Here is a 21,351-nt window from a genome sequence, read left to right on the forward strand (position 1 = left end):
TCTTGGTCCCCTCACCCTTGGTTTCCTCCCTCTGTCTTACTCCTCGTCCATCTGCTTGAGGTCATTCTACTCCCCTCAGCCATATTCTCCTTGCACTCTGACTTCCTCCTCTGAATTACTGCTCTCTCTTCTAGATTCCTAATCGTCCTCCTTCTTCGTGCTGTGTTCGTCGTTGCTTTGCCAATTTTTCTTGTTCTTCTGCATGCACCTTTCCTGTTCCTTCGATTCTACCACCTCTTCTCGCTTATACCTCCCCTCCTCCTTCACCTCTTGTGGTGTGCCTCCCTTTTCATATTTCTGCCCTTTTCCTCCGTGCTATCATGTCTCTGTCTAGTCCTTGACACCCTGACAAATCTACCCTCCTCTGTCGGTACTCTACCATCTCCTCACCTTGAGATGATATCCTTTGCCACGATCCACTTGTCCTTGCTCATCATGACCTGATCACCGCCTGCTCGGTCCTTCATGCTAACCTGTCGAGCATTAATTATCCTGTGCGCTGTCGTTCTCATCCTGATCGGGAGTCCTTTAATCATCCCCTTATCTGGTAATTGATTCATTATGGTCATGGGTGATTATGTTTTTAAGTTCTACCTAGCTCGGGTTATTCTCTATTGAGGACCAGCTGTTGTCCAATCTTCTAACCGGTTCTTTAATCCCCCAATTCGCCAAAAGGTCCGCAGCCCTATTCCCTTTTTGCCTCACATGGTTTATAACTTTATATTCAATTCTCCTTAGTAGCCCCGCTATGTCTTGGATAATCCCCGTTGTCCTCCAACTTTTAGACACTTGCTCCCAGCTCTTGCCATCCCTTAGTTTACAGAGCATCTCTATTGTTACCTGCAAGTCTCCTTCTATCTCCAAATTCATGTATCTATTCCTCACTGCTATCCTTAACCCCTGATACACCACCCATAGCTCTGCTTCATTATTCATCATTTTGCCTCCCCATTCCGCAAACACCCACCTTGTATTTTCCTTACTGTCCCTAAAGATACCCCCAAGGCCTGCCGGCCCTGGGTTTTCTTTGGACGCCCCATCAAAGTTCAGTTTAATAAAATTCTCTCCGGGATATATGAATTGGTTAGGGCTCTGGGTTTGAGATCTTATCCTATTCTCTTTTCTAGGGTAGATCATACCAAAGTCCATATCTAATTTGGATACTATTCTCCTTTCCTCCTAATTCATTTTCCAATCCTCCTCTTCCCATGCCTCAGACAAAACTGTTTCTTTCATCGATTTAGATATTTCCTCCCATATTCTTGCAGGTTGATTACTTTTCTCTCGAAATATCCTCCTGTTTCGTTCTTTCCATGGAGACCATATTACGAAGCGCACTGACAAATTCCGTATTCTCCCCACCACTCTGCAGAGGAATTGTCCTTTGCCCCATTGCATAATGGTATTCTGAATGCTATTAGGTTCTCTCTTTGTCTTTCCAAAAAGTATTCTGATTTCTTCCCATAAACATCTAGCATATGGACAGTTGTTCAATATGTGCTCCTCGGTTTCTATTTCTCTGTTGCATAGACTGCATCTCGAGGGTCCATTAAAACCTTTCTTCTGGATTTTATCCCATGTTAGAATATGTTCTTTGCTCACCAGCCATGCGAATATTGTTATTTTCAGCCACCAGTTTCCCTCCCATATCACTCTCCACTCTGTAGTTCCTTCCTCCCTTTCCTGGTGCGTTGTCAAATAGTAGGCTTCTTTTACTGTAAAGGTTCCTTTCATTGTTTTCCCCATCTAAGAATGTCCATTCCTCATCTTGTTTTAATATTCCTCGATTCTACCTCTTTAGTATATATTTTCCCCAGATCTTGGTTTATATTTTCATACCATTCTTCTGGCTTCCTCCACACCCTCCATATTTCATTGGTCTCTCCGTCTTTCCAATAATCCCTCACATATTCAAATCCTGCCCTCTTCCCTTTCTGTTGAACTTCTTGTAAAGTTTGTATCTCTGTCAGTTTGTCTCTCTGCTGCCAACCCTCCTCCCAAAATCTAACACTACTTCCTTCACGTATTTCCCAGAAGGCATGATTATTTACAATGTAGCTATTCTGGCTTGCCAGTTCCCAGATTGAAGATACTTTTGGGATTTCTTCGACTCTCAATCTACCCGCTATTGTATCAGGCATATTATATTTTTGAGTCCATATTCTCTTCCATACATCATTTCCTCCTTGCACCCACCTCCACCACAATTTTGCTCCTAGCACCTTGTTTAGCATTTCAGGGTCTCTCATACCTAGACCCCCTTCCTCTTTTCTTTTCATAAGATTTTTCCATGAAACCAAAGCCCATTTCCTCTATTGTTTTGGTCCACCCCATATAAACTTCCCGAATATTTCTTTCATTTTTGTGCACGCCCCTCTGGGTGCAGCCATAATGGATAGAGGGTAAATAGGTATCAATTGAAGGACCGATTTCAAAAGGACAATTCTACTGGCAATGTTCAACGATCTAAAAGACCAGCTCGCTAGTTTGTTTTTTATTTTTTCTATAATACTCTGCCAATTTTTCATTCGAGTAGGGTTTATATCCAGCTGATTCCCCAGGTACTTAGTAGGAAGTTCCCCCTATCTGAAGCCTAAATTTCTGGTAAGATGAGCCTTGATTGAATCAGGAGTATTAAATATGAATGTACATGATTTTTCTTTGTTAATTTCCATACCTAATGCCTCCATGAATATTCCTAATATTCTTTTAATGTTCCTCACCTCTTTGATTGATACCTCACCGAATAATATAATATCATCTACAAATTGCTGGTGTGTGATGGGTAGATTGTTTCCCCATAGTTTTAAGCATTTGATTTTCTTTTCCCTTAGCTCTTTTTTGAAATTTCTCCCTAAACCTTCAACTGCCATTATGAATAGGAATGTGTAGATAGGATCTCCCTGCCTAAATCCCCTTGTTGCATTAAAGGTGGTCATTGGGACATCATTTACTAGAATAGAGAAATTCGGGGTTGAAATCATGTTGTAGACCCATTCGATCCATCTACTATTGAATCCATATGCTCCAAGAACCGCTCTGAGGTGTTTCCAGCTTAAACGGTCATAGGCTTTTGACAGATCTAACTTCATCATCATTCCTCTCTCCTTTTTCTGATTTAGGGAGTGTATCATCTCCTGAGTAACTACTAATCCATCAAGTATTTGTGGTCCCTCCACAAAGCCAGTTTGCTCTCGTGAAATAATATTCGGAAGTCAAGGCTTTAATCTTTTCGCTATCAGAGTAGCTATAATCTTATATATGAAATTGCGCAGGGCTATTTGGCAGAAACCTTGAACATCCTCAGAATTATTGCTCTTAGGAATCAAGGTTATAAAGGTGGAGTTAATACCTAGCCATATCTTTTGCTTCATTATTGATTCCTGTACACCTTCCAAGACTTCCTGGCCTAGAAGGTACCATCCTTCCTGATAGAATTCCACTGTGTATCAATCCGGTCTTGGTGCTTTGTTCTTGCTCATATTCATCACAATTTCTTCCACCTCTTCCAATGTTACTGCCCTCATCAGAGCCTTATTTTTCTCATTTGTTATTAATCTTGGAATTTCCTTGCAAATACACTCTATTGCTTCTCCCCGATCTCTTTGTGGTTCTGTGAGAATCCCTTTGTGATAATCCACTAAAACTTTTTCAATAGCTCCCTATTCTACTGTCCTTTCCCCCTTTGCATTTTTGATAGAGAAGATCCTATTCCTATGTATGTTTTGAACCATAGCTTTATGAAAAAGCTTGGTATTTCTTTCACCTTCGTGCAACCATTTTATTCTTGACTTTTGTCTGCACAAAATCTCTTCCTATTTCCTTCTTTCTTCCAGTTGGCCGATTATTCTTCCCTCCTCATTGCTTCTTTCCTCATCCCTCCCTTCCAGAACTATTTTTTGCTGTATTTCTTCCATATCTTTCTCTATTTTTTTTTTCCTCCATGATGTTCCCAAACTCTTCCTTGTTCCATTTTTTTATTTTCCCTTTGATTTCTTTGAGTTTTAACTCAATGGTATGCATCTTCCCCTTCCCTTTAACTTTACTCTGAGTCCACCATTCCTCTACTTTGTGTAAGAATTGAGGATTTCTGAGCCAGAAGGCTTCGAATATAAATGGTTTCTTACTGTTGTTTTTCTTAATATCAATTTCCAGTCTGATCGGCCAGTGGTCCGAGCCTAGGCCTGGCAAAATTTTAGCTTCTATAAACACATCCAGATTCAAAATTTGCTCAGATAAAAGAAACCTATCTAATCTCGAGGCAATTTGGTTTTTTCCTCCCCTCCTATTATTCCATGTATGAACACCGTTAGTTGTAGGAATATCTACCAACCTCTGTTCTGTAATCATCTCATGGAACTCCATATTCTGATCCGGTCTCCTTACACCACCTTTATTTTCCCCTATCGTTCTAATCATATTAGAGTCTCCTCCTATTATCCATAGAGTTCTATGGATAATTCTTCTAATAGCTTGCATATTCTTGAGGAATTCCCTCTACTCCCTGGGGGTGTGCGTCCATAAACCCCTGAAATAAGATTTCACTCCTCTGATCCCGTCAACCTGAACATGTCTGTTAGTATTCTAGGAAAACTAAACCAATTCTCAAAAATTACCTCCTCAGGGTTCCAGAAGATTGCCAGACCCGCTGCTGTTCCATCTGCATCTTGGGCCATTACCTCGTATTGTGGCTTAGTCCTTTTCATAATTTCTACCAACTGTTGATACCCCATTTCCATTTCCTGGATTATCATTATGCTCGGTTTATTTTTCTTCAATCTTTCCTTTAAATACCTCTGCTTACCTTTACTGTTAAGTCCCCTGATATTCCAGCTTGTGACTATCATTTATAACTTTTTGATGGTTGTTGAAATACCTCTGAAAGAGGTATCACCCTTCATGAATTTACTAATATTTCTCCTACTCCTTGAATCGTTTCATTTATAGTTCGTCTTCCTCTCTTTCTACCCCACTTGCCAGTACCATCCATTCCCAGGCTTTGGTTTCCCTGTGACCCCGTTTGATCTATTTGAATCTCTGAGGTGCTACCCTTCTTCTCCTTATATTTCTGGAATGTATCTTTATATAATTGTTTCTGTGTTTCTGGAATGAATCTTTCATCTATAGTTTTCCATTATTGAAGCAGTTTTTTCATTATTCTTTCTTCTTCAACCCCATTATCTTTTTTACTGTCTCATCCGGTCATCGTTTGTCCTACTATGCTCCCCTGACTTTCCGCCATCTCTTCTTCCACTTCCCTGTTCTGAGTTATCCTCCTGTTCCTTCCTTCCTTCCTCATTTTCATCTTCCTCATCTTGAAGGACCTGAAACTTGTTTTGGTTTTCGACTGCTATATTTTTCTCTTTTAGTTGAATCCTCATTCCCTCCGTGCTTGGTTTCTTCCTCCTTTGGATCTCCTTGAATCCCTCATCCCTGGTATCCGATCCTTCTGTTCTCCTCTATTCTTCCTCACGTGTCCTTGTTTCTTCCGCCTCTCTGTTTTGTGGGCATTGCCTAAATAGATGCCCATACTCATGGCATCTTCTGCACCTGAAGGGAATATGCTCGTAGTCTATTGGCTCCTGCCATATTTCATCATGGTATTCCACCTCTATATACTCCGACAGAGGCTCTGCTATATTCATGTACACACATATCTTTGCATAAGATGTGTACTTCCCTCTTTTGGTTGACTCTGACACCTTAACAACCATTCCGATCGAGTTGCCAATCCCTTCCAATATATCAGGATCCCAAAACTCCATTGGTAATCCGAATAATCTGACCCAAATGGGAGCTGCCAACAGTTTCTCATTATCTGGGTTGTATCTATCCTCCTAGTGCCTCATAAATAAGCCTGCATTGTTCATAAAGTATTGCCCCTCTTCAAAAGTTCTTTCCCTATCCTCTAGATTTGCAAAAATGACTGTGAAAAAGCCTTTTGCTCATAGTTTTAGATCTATATGCCCTTTTGGCCTCCATCTTTGTTGTATCCATTTTGTTAAATCCTTTTCAGATGGCCAAAACCCTATAAACTTACACATCAAAGCATGATCTCTCATATAGCATCTATAATCTTCAAGTTTGTTATTTGGGATTACATACCTTGGTTTTTCCTGTGCCCTAGGTAAACACTTGCTTCCCGTTCTTGCTTGCCATCGATTCCCCAGCACTGGCGCATCTCTGTTGATCTCCTTCTACATCCCTTGCAATCTGCTTCCATTTGTTTCGCCTGCTACTACATTCCTAAAGGACGGGATCTCTCCCCTCCCCTGTTTTCCTTCCATAGAACCCTTCAGCCCCATCCATTTTCTTTCTCCCTTCCACCGTTCGTTTTACCCTTGCGAAGTTTCCTCTTGCACCCATTTAACCCTTCTCTCACCTCCCAGGCTTCCATTTCCGTCTGCTTTGGCTATGAAAACCCTATTCTCTCAAACCCCGAAGAGGGGGTCATGTGAAGCACAGTCCCGATGGAAAAAAAAAGGAAATGGCTTGATCTGAGTTCTATTTTATAAAAATATTAGCAAATGAAATTGGTACAAAATGAAGGCCGTAGGGCCCTTTCTCTCTCCTTGAGTAGGACATGTGGCAACATGTAACGGGCACCAACATTGAAGGACAGTGACCTTCGAACCAAGAAATTAGAGTATGACACATGACACTCATATTTGGAATTTTCACGCACCCAAAAGGGGCATTTCTCCGTGACACATGTCACAAATCATTGTTCAACACATGGTACAAGTGACATCATAATGAAATCACCCTGCTTGATGGATTCCAGTGGGTTTATGATAGTGCACAAAAGGGATGCACTCGGCAAGATGTGTTAGGATGATGAGGCAACTAACTCATCATTAAGAGTTTTTGTTGCAATGGGAAGACCGCACCTCGATAGTTTATCCCATAGGATAAACCGTGACAGGTTTGTTAATAGAGCACAAATACAAAGCCTCGGGAAGTGGGAGATGAGACATGTTGCACTAATAAGTGGATAGTTACATCCAATATGTAGTGATAAGAAGAATTTATTTACACAATTTAAAGAATTTTTGGGATAAGAGCGTCGAGCTTGGGAGCTCTAACCTTAGTGCGAAGACTTGGATTTTTGTCATTTTTCATAGAAACAAGACCAATGGCACGAAATCATAAATGAAGAAAACAAGGTGGCATAGGGAACAAAGGGCTTAACACCCAAATGCTTGGATAAAGAGTTGCAAAGACTCTTAAGGAAGCTAAGTACTTTCCCTTTGATCATTTCACATATAAATGAAACCAATGGGATCGAGCCATTAGCAAAGGAGTTTGTCCCGCAAAGGGCGTAAACAGGGTAAGCACTTGAAGCCTTGACCGAATGATCATGGAGATCTCGTCCTATGGTAGAAAAGTAGGAAGGTGCCAACACAAAAGGGGCTTAAGATAAAATGGTGGAACTGTTAGTTTTGGAAGTTAATTTAGGAGTTGATCCAAAGATAAATGCGGAAAAAAATAGTAGAAGGCCAACTAAAACCTGTTAAAAAACTTTAATTACTAAAATTAGCAGTTTAACAAAGAAATTGAGCCTATAAGTTGATATTAGAGTTTTTTAAGGTTTATAACTTGGTGAGCATGCAACCTTATATATCCAACAACATGCTTTATCTTATATATACAGTTGTAAGTGATTATAGATTTGTCACTTGGTCTAGGAACAATTTCTCAGATATCATTTTTCATAATTTACTTGTATTCTTCTACATTATATTCCTCGATTCTTAATTTTTAGTTGCATATCCATAGGAGGAGGGTTCAACTCTAATGAGTTTGGTCATATAAGCCCAGAATACCTTTTAGGTCTTTTACTTTCTCTAAAAGCTTGTTTTGTCGTGTGACCTTCTACTTCTTGTAAGGTGCGAGTATGTTCTTTCCATATAGAAAGGGATGCATTGAGCTTTTCAATAATTTCCAAGAATAAAATTTAATACCCTTTACCCCAGTTTTCTCTTTTATGGGATCATATTAGTATTATTCCAAGATATTATGGAATCATTATCATTTTTTCCACTTTTCTAAAGAAATTATGACTTTAAATAATTCCTTATCAAGACCATAAATGAAAAATTATAAAATGAAAAATTTGTTACCACTATATTCTCTTAGAAGGTAAGGATCTACTTCTCCAACAATCTTGTCGTTATATCCATCAAACATTGAGTGGAAAAGTGTAAATGTATTCTCAAGACTTAAATCAAATACATATTATTCATCTTGTCAAGTAAGATAGAAGATGCATACGTGAAACCCTCAAAAATCAAAGAAGTTTGTAGATCGATACCTAGATTTTGAAGCATTCTTCTGCTCTATTAATGCCTCAATGTCTAAATGGTGAAATTTTCTTGAAATTCGGTTACAAAAAAATAGATATGAACAAAAAAAATGATAAAAAATGTAAAATATCTCATGTTCAGGCCATATCTTATAGATCTCACCCAGATCCACGACCTCCTCTCAATTCACATTTTCTACAAGTTATGTATAAAAGAGCTATGGTTTTCTACAAAGATGAATAATCTCACAATAGTTGAATTCATTTGAATATTTGCTTGTATCCTCCAGTAGTTTTTAGGTTCCAAATCGACAAGATTACCCTTCTCACCATCAATACCACAACAATAGATAAAGTCAAGTATCAAGCCTCACTCTCATCTTATATTTCACGGTACTTCTCAAAGATCTCATTGTAATCCACACTCGTGTGCCTCTCTCACAAAGCCTCAACTTAGTTGTTGTACTCAAAGTGGTAAAGTATATCTTCCTTACATTGAGGGGGTTACTCATAAGATTGTTAGGGTTTTCTGTAAAAATGATGTTTTCAATCAAGGATAAAATTGATCCACACCACCTTAAGGTAGTCTACAAAATTGGCTGTTCTTGTAGAAAAAGTTATATTAGAGAAACAAGAAGTTCATTGCAAGTGAGATTGAAAGAACACTTAGCTCACACTAAAAATGAAGATTTAGCACTTGAGCCCTTTCCCTAAAAAACTAAGCACCATATCTACTTAATACCACTATGAGAAAAGGGATATGAGGGAGGCACTTGAAATAATGAAGCATTGGAAAAATCCCACTAAAGATGGTGGCATTGATATGAATAGGTGCTCACTTCCTCTAATGAGATAGGTTAGTTCTACAACCTCCTCTTAATTTCAACATTTTAGGTATAAGTCTCTAACCCTAACATTATATTATTCTCTCATAATAATAATGAGTAATATTAGGATAAAATAAAAATAACAATTTTTTTAATAATAATTAATATTATAGTGACATATGTTCTATTAATTAACTCATTAATTTCAATATTCATCTCTTAATTTAAAATTAAATTAAAAAAAAGTTTTAGTAATTTTACTTATAACTAAATATATGTAATATTTTAATATTAAAATTTAATAATATTAGAAATATTATTTTAAAATTAAATTAAAAAAAAGTTTTAGTAATTTTACTTATAACTAAATATATGTAATATTTTAATATTAAAATTTAATAATATTAGAAATATTATTAAAAGAAAATTTAATATTATTAATAATATGTAATATTATTAATATTAAAATTTAATAATATTAGTATTATTAATAATACTAATATTAGAAATATTAGTATTATTAGGGTAAGATTGGTATTTTAGGTTTTTAGCCTACCCTTATGATTTTGTGTTTTATTTTATTATTTTGGTATTTCTTTATTCACACTCTCTTTTCTTTATTTCTCTCTAGTGGTGATGATGGATCCATTTTGGGATTAGAAAAGTGGACAAACCATGAAAACTAATGTGGACAATTCAAATTCTTCTACATGTTAATAATTGAGACTAGTGAGAAAAGACAAGCAAATTGGTAGAAATGACTGAAGCCATTGTATTGATACTAGGATATAGATTTATAATACATAAATTTTACCTTGTAGATATAGATCTAGTTCTCACATGAAACTCATACATGAACGAGACAATACTTCATTAAGATAAGAATTACAATTGATGAATATGTGGTCTAGGATTTTATGATTGTCTAGGAACACATACTCTAACAATATACCATATGTCTACCCATCTTATGGGTAGAGTCCCCTTTATAATCTATATGCATTATAAGTAACATGCTTAGGACAGAACAAATATATTTTTCTACAAAGGATGCCTTAGGTGTGAATGTCCTTACCTAATGAATGGAACCCATTTCCCACACACAAACCAAAACAATGTTTTTAAGGGGGTTCTCTATTGTATATACATCCTCAATTATTGGTCTACCTTATATGCACATCCTTTAAGGCTAAGCCATCAATACTAGTTGTTGAAGTAAGTTTTGGAAAGAGAACACTCCATATTGTATCCAATTTCAAAATTGGTTTTGAATTTGAAATATAAACTACATAATTTATTTAAAAGATAATTCCATGGTTTAAATTTCTATTCATTTATTTTGTGATTCTTAATAGTAATTTAACAATTTAGTTGTTATTTTTAACCCAACATCATTTAGTATTATTAAAAAATTACTTTAATAGATTAAACTTTTGATTATATTTTACCGTAACTTTTAAGTGAAGATAATATTCTATAAGTATCCAATTTTAAAATAAATTTTCAATTTTAAATATAAATGAGATATGTCATTAAGAAAAATGGAAATTATAACCAAAATCTTAAATATAAATATTTTCCAAATCGTATTATATTAATTATTAAAATTAAAGATTATATAGTCAAACAACATTTAGCAGCAATAAAAACCCGTAATAAGAATGATAACATGAAGTTAAAGCCAACAGGATCCATAAATGAAGATTTGTGACCCTATTGGCTAAATTTATCAAGATTTTAATGACCCTAAAAATGGTGTTGTGACCCTATTGGCTAAATTTATCAAGATTTTAATGACCCTAAAAATGGTGCTGGCTAAATTTATGAAGATTTTAATGCCTATCCATTTGACTGTAAGGTGACCACCTTTGCGAACAAGCCGACTCCACTAACTCTGGCCACTCTCTACTCTGCCGACGTAACTAACCCATGGCCCAGACTTTTATCGAGTGAGTATGAGTATATTTAAAACCTAGTTTTAAAGGAGAAAAATCATAAAACAAAGATTTCGCAGTGTGGAGATACAAGAATTATATTATTTGCAGACGTCAAAATGGGTTCCAAGGATGATAGCATTCCAGAAGAGTATGTGGATATCCTGGTGCAAGAATTTGCTTATGATCCAATTCGACTATGCGCTACAGAAGATCCTGCTCAAGTTCTTTACAACCGCAGGACACTGGAGACCATTTGGGACACCAAATATGAAACCGTTAATCCCTTCACTCGCCAGCCCTTTGACATCAACAATTCCATTCCCCAGGCTGAGCTGAGGAAACAGATGCGTGAGTACGTCCTCCGCAACCCAAGCCTGCAGGTCATTCCCGACTATTCTAAAGTATTGAGAGAGACAGAGATGAAAAATCTGTTGAATGAATTGATTTCAGAGTATGAGCATCTAATAAATGCGACTAAATCGAAGAAGAGAAAGCGGCAGCCAGAAGAAGATATCTGGAAGCCTGTGTGGCAGAGATTTAATCTCCTGCGTCTATATTGCCAGCACAGTGCAGAAAATAGGGAATTGTTTTGTTCCATCAAAGGATACGAATTCTTGTATGGAGTGATAACTGAGAAACTACTTCAATTGTGTTGTCGCTATCATTCCTGTGATGATGCCAAGGAAGTGGGCAAAGAGGTGGCTCGAATTGTGGATGTCATCGGTTTAGAAGAAAGCGATTTGCGCACTGCACCTGAAAGCTTTCTATGGACGTTGGTACACATTTTGTGCTATCTCGGCGACAATTGCAATTATAAGAAAATCCATAGTACGATTCTCAGAATTTTTTGTCGGATTTTTCATGACAGCAATATTGATTGCAAGAAGGTTTTGTGTTCCTGCGTAGTTCAAATGGCTCTTTATGTGTTGGAACGGTGCGATAATTCGGAGGGCATATTTTTTTGGTTTGGGTGTTCAGCAAGATAATTGTTCAAATTATATCCAGTTTTCTATTACTGTGTATGTTTTTTTCTTTTCATTAAGGTAATTGGTCAAATACAACATTTCAATAAGAAAATTGTTCACATTGTAATTGAGACAACATTTCTTCAAAATGGACAATAACTTAATAGCTCAAATTGTAATGGACACAATCTAAATGAAAGTGCATAGGAATAAGACATGTTTTCAGATTTAAGAATCATCAACATGTATTTGAGATCTTCAAATTGTGGGAGTGCCTTTGAATGGACAAACTGTTTAATGTTAAAATTGTGAATTGCCAAATAAAAACTAAGTGATAAGAAAACAAACATTGCTTAGCAAATATATATTTTACAATTTAATGATCTATGGGTACTAGCCCTGTCATAATGGATTCAGCTACAACTAAGGAAGGAGGTTAATTCCTATCAAAACCTTCATAATGGATTCAGCTACAACTAAGGTTTTTAAACTTAAAATATGTTTAATAAAATAAATTTTGATCAACCTTAAAATTTAGATTATATTTTACCATAATTTTTGGGTGAAGACAACATTTTACATTTTATCAAAATTTAAAATTACTATTGAATTTTAAATATAAACTAGATATTTCTTACTATGAAAAAAACTCTATGATTTATGTTTCTATTAATTTATTATATGTGTTTTAGGTAGTTTAACTACTAACAATGTAAAGTTATATATATATATATATGTTCTTAAATTTTTGATAGACATAAAGGTTGAATTTATTTACTATATTTGTTATATGTTTGGCACATCTTCAAATTTCTAGCAAAGATTTATTGCAATTATAAGTTTCATATGTAAAGTTTCCACTATATGTGTTTCTAGGATTTTCAAAGTATTGAATCTATATATCACCAATCGACCAAAATTGTTTTATCAAATTTAAACAAAAAAATTCAATACATGTGATAGATAAATAAAACCATTTATTTAAATAAAAAAATTTATAAAAAATTTGCAAAAAAAATGACTTCCATCCTTACCAGGATAAAACATTTAACAATAATAATAACAAATCTGAAGAATTAATCTCTCAAACTTTGTTCATCAATAGTCACAAGGGATGTGAAGAGTCACCTTATTTGTTATACATACACCTTGGTAGCTCAAGTAAGGGACTTTTCACTTGGCTTATCAAGCTAGGAATTGTCACAAGGAATAAGTCGATCTTGCGTACAAGATAGACCTTCCTAGAATCTAAAGAAGACCTAATGACAAGCAAACCAACTAGACACTATCTTTCTCTAAATATGCTTTGATAAACAATAGAAAACAAGTGTTTTTAGGGCCTACCTTAGGTCCTACTCAAGTTTGTGGACGCCCTTGCTCGTGCGATCCAAATGAGCTCCTTTGTCGCGAATCTGCAAACACAAACAAGGCAAACAAAGTAAAGAGAAACTCAAAAGCCAATTACATAAAACATATTTAACATGAAAGTGAGAGTCCAAAACAAATAACATGACATACTTGTTGAGAAAAATGAGTTTGATTGTATTAATTCAAAAGAAGAAGAACTTTACAACCTTTGCCTTGACACTGTACAAGCTCCTCCCACGGTCCAGCAAGAAGTGTCCTCTACTTTGAAAAGTTTCACTCACTATGTCATCTCTCCTCTTAAGCTCAACTAGGAAGTCTTGATTTCACCAGCATTTACCCTAAAAAATGTTCACCTTCTAATCTCCCTAGCAACCAGTCCAATGCCTGTATTTATAGTGCAATGGAGGGAGGTTACTAGGTCCTCCTTCAATGGGATAAAGCCCTCCTTCAAAGGGATAGCTCCTTCTCTTTTGGGATGCCTGAACCACCTCAGAGCGAACAATCCACGTCAAAATTCCTTCTAGAAACCTCTAGAATTAACCCAAAGTGAGTTTTTTAAGATAAACTTGCGCCTTTTTACTTTCACAGGGATCCGCACCTACACCGTTAGGGACAGAGCGGGCAAGTCCGCAGTTTTTGTACACAGAGGGTGCGGGACCGTAGGTTAGAGTGAGAGAAAGTGTGGAACGAGAGTTACGTTCATTTTTAATGTCTTTCTCTCATTTTCAAAGCTTGACCTGAAGAGCTGAGGTCTGAGACATGCTTAGGAGGACAGTACAAGTGATGATAGACCCATAGTGACTGCAAATAATCATGGTAACGATATTTTTGTGTAACAGATTGCCCCCTAAAGTGCAAAGTCTGTAGTAGATGAGCATTTCATTGTTCATTTAGGAAGAGTGAAGTACTTTATCATTTCGAGGATCATCTTGTGGAGAGCCCGGTTGCAACCTGTAAAAACATTCAATGCAAGATATATATATGAGATCATATCATCGCTGAGGTAGGCATTCCCATACTCAGATCAAAACTGACTAGAAAAACTAACTACTGCTCTCATACACGAATGATCTTGTAAAACATCACAAGTAAAGTCTCATGTGGACACAGTATGGACACATCCATTTGTTTATGAATAGTCCATTATATAATGAATACAAAATTCCTCGCAGCCTCGATTGTGGAAACTAGATCCAGGGTCTTCATTTCTACTTCCCGAAATAGTACGATTCTATCCATGCGAATGAATGTGTTGATGTCAAACATGGTAGAAACCACTTGATTACCAGTCAATGATGTAAACTGTTAACAAGTGTGAGAAAAACCACCAGTGATGTCAATGGCTCTCAAAGTACCCAGTACAATCCTTGAGATGTGAATAAATGTGTTGATGTCGAACATGTCACGGAATCCTTTGATCGAAAGTCAATGATGTAAACTCTCGTCAAACGCGAGAAACCTTCCATTGAGGCATGCAGATCTCAAGGTACTGACGATTTCTAGATCATCTTTCTAGATAATGAGCTGATGTTGATAGAAATCGATCCATTGTAGGTAAGCCCGAAACACGAAATCATAAATGGCTTGGTGACAATTGACCCAAAGTTAATACCCAGAAACCAGCTGAAGACTTTCAATGTGGTTTGATCAACTTTTAGGCAAAGGATTTCCCAACCCAGGTGAATAAAAGTGTTGTGTTCAAGAGTGGTTACAAAGTATGACAAACAGGCTCATTTTTCTCTCTTTTCCCCCACCATTTCTGGCAAGTACCTCTTTATTTTTGACAAGCTTGAGGAGGATAACATTTGCTTGATTATAAGCTCATCCTTCGGATGAGTCCAACGTAGTTTAAATTTGAACCCTAAGAAGGAGTGGTTCGTTCCTGTTTGTAATTGAACAGGTCCTTTACTGTGAAATTTTAACGAGTCCAGTATAGGAGAAACTCAGCGTTTTTCAATTTTAGAGAGTCTGAAAAACTTAAGAAGACTCCAGGGTTGTCCTTTTTCGTAAATTTGTGTCTCTCAAGCCCGAAAAAGTATAAAATAATACTTGAGAGCACCGCTTGATCTTTTAAAACCAAGGAGTACTTTTCGTCATTAGTACTTTTGACCCAAAAAATTAAAAAAGCGATCAATGACACGTCGTTTTATAACCGATATCGAATTTGAAACGACAAACATGTGGCAATCTTTTCATGTTTTTGCAGTCGGAAAAGAGCTGTAAGTGGACCGTCTTTTTATTCTGTTTTAACGAGTTTAAAAGAAACACTCGGCAATCTTTTCATGTTTCAGGAGTCAGAAAATAGCTTAAAGGTGACTCTAAATGCTTTTTCGCCGAAAATGATAGATTTTTCCCGAATAATCCGTTATCCTGCACAAAAACACAAACATTAATAATACCTGTTTGAAATAGATAAAAATGTTGCAAAAATACCTTTTCAAAGTGAAACATAAACAAATTTGGAATTTATTTACTCAAAAAACTTATAAAAAGGGCCTTTGGCAATTCATTTTTACCGTTTGAGTTTGGGTGAGAAAATAGTGCTTTTGCTCAGAAAACTTCCCGTGAAGATTACGAAAAATCCAACCGTCGAAATCAAACGTCGTCTTCTCCAGGTAATCCACTTCATCCCACTCTTCATTTTTAACCGTTTGATTTTTTGTTTTAGTCATTTATTTCATTTTTGGGAGGGATTTTAGACATAAAACCTACGTGGGGGCCCGAAGGTTTACCACTACTGGCCTGCAGACCCCGACTTTTTCTCCATTGGGAAGAAGCTCAGGGTTCGCACCTTCCATGTAGACAAAGTGTAGTCCCACGCACTGTGTCTAACCTGGAGGGTGCGGTCCCCATCACAAGGGTTTTTAACTCAAAAATTCTCAAAAATGGACTAATCAAAATAATTTCTAGCAATTTAATTTATCCTTATACTTGATGCAGAGAGTACATCATGCTAGATTGGCGTGAACGAGAGCATGAGGATGTGGATGCTGCTGCATGTAATCATTAGCCTTCACTTGATGCTTTGAGGGCATGCAGCTTGTACAAATTCTGGGCCATTCCTCGCATGAGGGCTCAGGTGGATTTCTTATAGTTGATGGTTGACAGATGGAGCGTACAGGACCAATGCTTTTTCATTGGCGGCCACGAGCTCGAAATCGAGCTAGCAGACATATATTTCTTGACTGGTTTTCCTAAGAGAGGCGAAGAATTGACTCTGTTTGGGGCTAGGGCAGGTGGCCAGTCTGTCGATAGCCTCAGGCTACAGTACTGCAACAGCAAGGCTAAAGACAAAGGGATAGACATAAAGACCATATCCCATCCTGAGGTCATGGTGATTGCGTTCACTGTCACCAGACTTTGTAGAGCTGCCGCATTACATATTGCCACCGGATCCGAGATGTGTATGGCAGTTGATTGCTTTCGAGGCACCATCTTCAACTCGTGCGATGTCGTGTTGGCCAATGTGAAAGGCCAACTGACGAGGGCCAAGAACAGACGACTAAAGACTTTTGGTTATGGGGCTTTGGTCATGAGTTTTGGCCTAGAGAGGGTTACTATGCTGATCCCACATCACCTTACTGTTGGAGCTGGGCTTCCTCGAGAGCCCAAACTGATGCGATGGGTCGCAGTTATGGCCCGTCACCTGGACGAGAGGACAGAGGTTGCTCGATTCAAACCTGAGTATTTCCAATGGCTGGAAAACCAGGTCTTTTCTATTCATGACTTCCCTTACACTGGGATAGATTTTCGTGGTGACCCAGACATGGTTCTTCCACCAAGAGAGCAGTGGGATGAGTCAGGTAAAATCCTTTTCAACATTTTTCTATTTTTTTTTTGTTATTTTTCCATCGTCTCAAAACTAATAGTAAAAAATTTCAAATGCAGATGTGGGTCCACAGCGACCAGCCGCTCTCCGGCCTTATGAGAGGAAGCAACCAGTTGCACCCGCGCCAGCCCCACAGGATGAATTAGCAGAGGTTTTGGCCGAGTTGTAGGGTCATCTCGAGCGCTTGACAGGAGATATTCCTGATACCACTATAGATGACATTCCTCGTCGACTTCAGCGCTATGTGATTGGGGTCCTGGGACCTTTTAGGAGGTTCCCTTACAAGGTGGCCCGTGCAGTGGTTTCTTATAGAGATCATCACCAGTGATAGGATGATCGCCTATTGTGGGCACATGTGACATTTTTGTTTTTTGTACTTATCATTTTTGCCAATCATAAGGTGTTTTTCAACCTATGATCGAGGACGATGTATTTTTTGAAACTCTCTCTCTCTCTCTCTCTCTCTCTCTCTCTCTCTCTCTCTCTCTCTCTATATATATATATATATATATATATATATATATATATATATATATATATATATATCAGTATTACCGGCTTATCTTGTAAATCATGTTATGGAATGGTTTTAAATTTACATGTATGATTGTTGCAAATGTCTATTTAACATTCGAGAAGCAATTGCATTTGCTAATGTATTTGAAGATCTTGGAATATGATGATATTCAATATAATCAAATTCACGTTCCAAAAGACGCACTTTCAAAAATAATCTTAATAACACTGGATTTCTAATGGCATACACTCTATTAAGTTGTAATACAACGAGTTCAGAATCTAACCTCACTATCAAAATTCAAATCCCAAATGAAATAGATTCAGATAATAACTCAATCACTGCAGTATACTCGGCAATGTTGTTCGTTGTTTGACCGAGGCTTACCCCGTGCATAGATACTAACTCGTCAGAGGGCGAATAGATAACCCAAGCTATGGAAGAGATGTTCCGTGTATTACGACAAGCACCATCAGCAAAACCAATGTATGTTTGGAGAGGCATCAACATCTGCAATATCAAGAGTAAAACCAAGATAAGCAGGAATAATGATTAAAAACACTCTCTAAGCTAAGCACACTGTTTAAACTAAAACACACCAGCTAGAAAGAAAAACTATCCTAACTAAAAATCTCCATGCCCATTCTTTTAAGCATAATACCTCTTTAAGTAAAGGCCATTTATGGGTTTACCCAAAGAGTCCCCGTCAAAGTCTACCAATTCATAGGCCCCTTTGGCTAGCTTTCGCTTGAAAACATAGGGACCATGCCACATAGGAATGAATTTTCCACCACCTAATTTATCATTAGCTTGATTGTAAACTAAGACTAGATCTCCTTCCGAAAAATTTTGAGGGGTCACATTTCGATCATACTAAGCTTTCATTCGTTTTGCGTGAGTCTCGATCGCCAATGCAGCATCACGTCGATTCTCATATAATTGAGCCAAGTATAACACATGCTTTTCCTCTTCGGTAGTGGTTGGAAGTAACTCGATGGCCATTTGCAGTGACGAGATTTCGCATTCAATGGGTAACACAGCTTCCAAACCATAGACTAGTTGGAAAGGAGTGAACCCTGTTGATGTTTTTACTGAAGTTCGGTACGCCTAAAGCGCTGAAAATAGCATGTTGTGACAATTCGATCGATGAATCCCAATGATTCGTCGGATCATGATAACTAAAACTTTGTTGATGGATTCAACCAGACCATTTGCTTGTGGATAATAAGGGGTTGAACTATCGTGACGTAAACCAAGCTGGCCTGTAAGTTCGGTCACATAACGTTTCGAAAATGACGGCCATGATCAGTGATTATTGCTTGCGGGACACCAAACCTAGCAATTATATGATTGAACATGAAAATTGCAGCTGTCTTGCTGTCTGCCTCAAATGTAGGCATCGCCTCGGCCCACTTAGTAAAATAATCTACCGCAAGGATGATATACGCATGCCCCCTGGCCGAGTGAGGGTTACATGTAATAAAATTGATACCCCATTTGGCAAAAGGACCAATGGAAATTATAGGGTGGAGAGGAGCAGGTGGAGCGCGCATCTTACGATCAAAAATTTGGTAGTTGTGGCATTTTCGGACCGCCGTAATACAATCTTTAAATAAACATGGCCAGAAGTAGCCAGTGCGCAATATCTTTTGGGCTATGGCAAACCCAGACATATGACCGCCACACGCTCCAAAGTGACAGTCATTTAGGACCCTTTCAGCTTCCTCGTGAGTTAAGCAATGTCCAAAGATAGAGTTCGCCCCATGGAAATAAAGAGTATCTCCAATAATTTTGAATTGTTGGGACTGGAATCGAATTTTTCGATGTTCTGACCTTGAAATTTATGGCCAAAAGGATTGGGTCTGGAGATAAACAATGATATCCCCATACCATGGATCTAAAGTGTTGATTAGAAACAAGGATTCGTCCGCAATGGGCTGCTTTGCCACAGTTTCTGTGTCAGCATGCGGGAAGTCACACATTAACTCCGCAAAAACTAAAGATTTCTTAGACTTAAATTTCTCAAATTCAAAGTCGAATTCCTGCAAGATAATGATCCATTTAGAGTACTTGCCCCCTAGCAATTTCTTGGTCAAAATGTAGATCATAGGGTTGCAATCCGAAATTACCATAGTTTTACGTAGTAGAATGTAGTGACGAAAACGTTGGACAGCTTGAACAACTGCCAATGCCAATTTCTCCACATGTGAGTATTTTAGCTCAGTTGGATTTAAAGTTCGACTAAGGTAATATATCACATGTTTAGTTTCGAATTCATCTTCCTGAACTAAGACCATTCCAATGGTGGAATGAGAGGCGGCGAGATACAAGAAGTAATCCTGGTTGTAGTTGGGAGGATGCAACAACGGTGCATGGGTCAACGCGTGTTTGAGTGCATCAAAAGATTTTTGAGCTATCTCATCCTAATAAAATGGAGTATTTTGCTTCAACAACCGGGTAAAACCCTTTGTAACCTCGGTGTAGTTAGGAATGAATCGTCGTAAAAAGTTTTCTTTCCACTGCAAACTTTGGAGTTGGCGAAGACTCGAAGGAGGAGGCAATTTGATGATAGCTTCGACCTTCGAGGGATCAACGTGAATGTCGGCTTTTGAAACTTCAAACCTCAGCAATCAACCTGTTTCTATATAGAAGACACATTTGTGTGGGTTCAACCGAATACGATAATGGCTACACCTCATAAAGATTGCTCATAAATGGACGAGGTGATCAGCTCGATGTAATGAATGAGCAGGCAAGTCATCGAGATAGGGTTGCACAATGTGCTTGATGTCATGAAACGCATAAGACATCGCCCTTTGAAACGTTGCTCTGGCATTCTTAAGCCCAAAAGGTAACTTGCAATAAGAAAATATCCCCCATGGACAAATGAAAGCCGTTTTTGGTTGATCGACAGGTAGAATATTGATTTGATTGTATCCAGAAAAACCGTCCATGAAGGAGAATATTTCGCTACCGGCACAATCATCAATGATTTGATCGATATAGGGAGTTGGGTAATTGTCCTTTGGACAGGCTCGATTAATGTCCCTATAGTCGATGCATATTCTTATTGTTCCCTGCTTTTTGTTAACTGGAACAATATTCGATACCCAATCCGTTAACGGGATCGGATAAATGAAACCTGCTTTCAATAATTTTTCAACTTCTGCTTTAATTGCAGCAGCGTTTCGTGGGTGAATCTGACGCAAACGTTGCCGGACAGGTTTAGCGTCCGGGTAAGTCTTGATCTCATGAACAACAATCACGGGATCAATTCCTGGCATTTCCTCATAGGACCAGGCAAACACGTCGCGGAATTCTTGAAATAGGGCCTTATATATTTGAATTTTGTCATCTATACACGAGGCACCTATATGAATGTTCTCAAAAATTCCAGGTTTAACCGAAATGTCAATAGGAATAGTTCGAGAGATGTTTCCCAAATTTAACTCTGAATCGGGATGTTTCATTGGATTCTGAGGTTCCTTGACATATTCAGTTGTAAAAATTGATGAGAAATCATTTTCAAAACGATCATCCTCAGGTAAAAACGAAGATCTTTGATGGAGATCTCCCCATGGTAAATCATCTACACATAGGATA

Source organism: Pinus tabuliformis, chromosome 4_1 (genome assembly GCF_031772625.1).
Source record: "Pinus tabuliformis cultivar Carrire ecotype Pingquan chromosome 4_1, CPIR1, whole genome shotgun sequence".
Lineage (NCBI taxonomy): Eukaryota > Viridiplantae > Streptophyta > Pinopsida > Pinales > Pinaceae > Pinus > Pinus tabuliformis.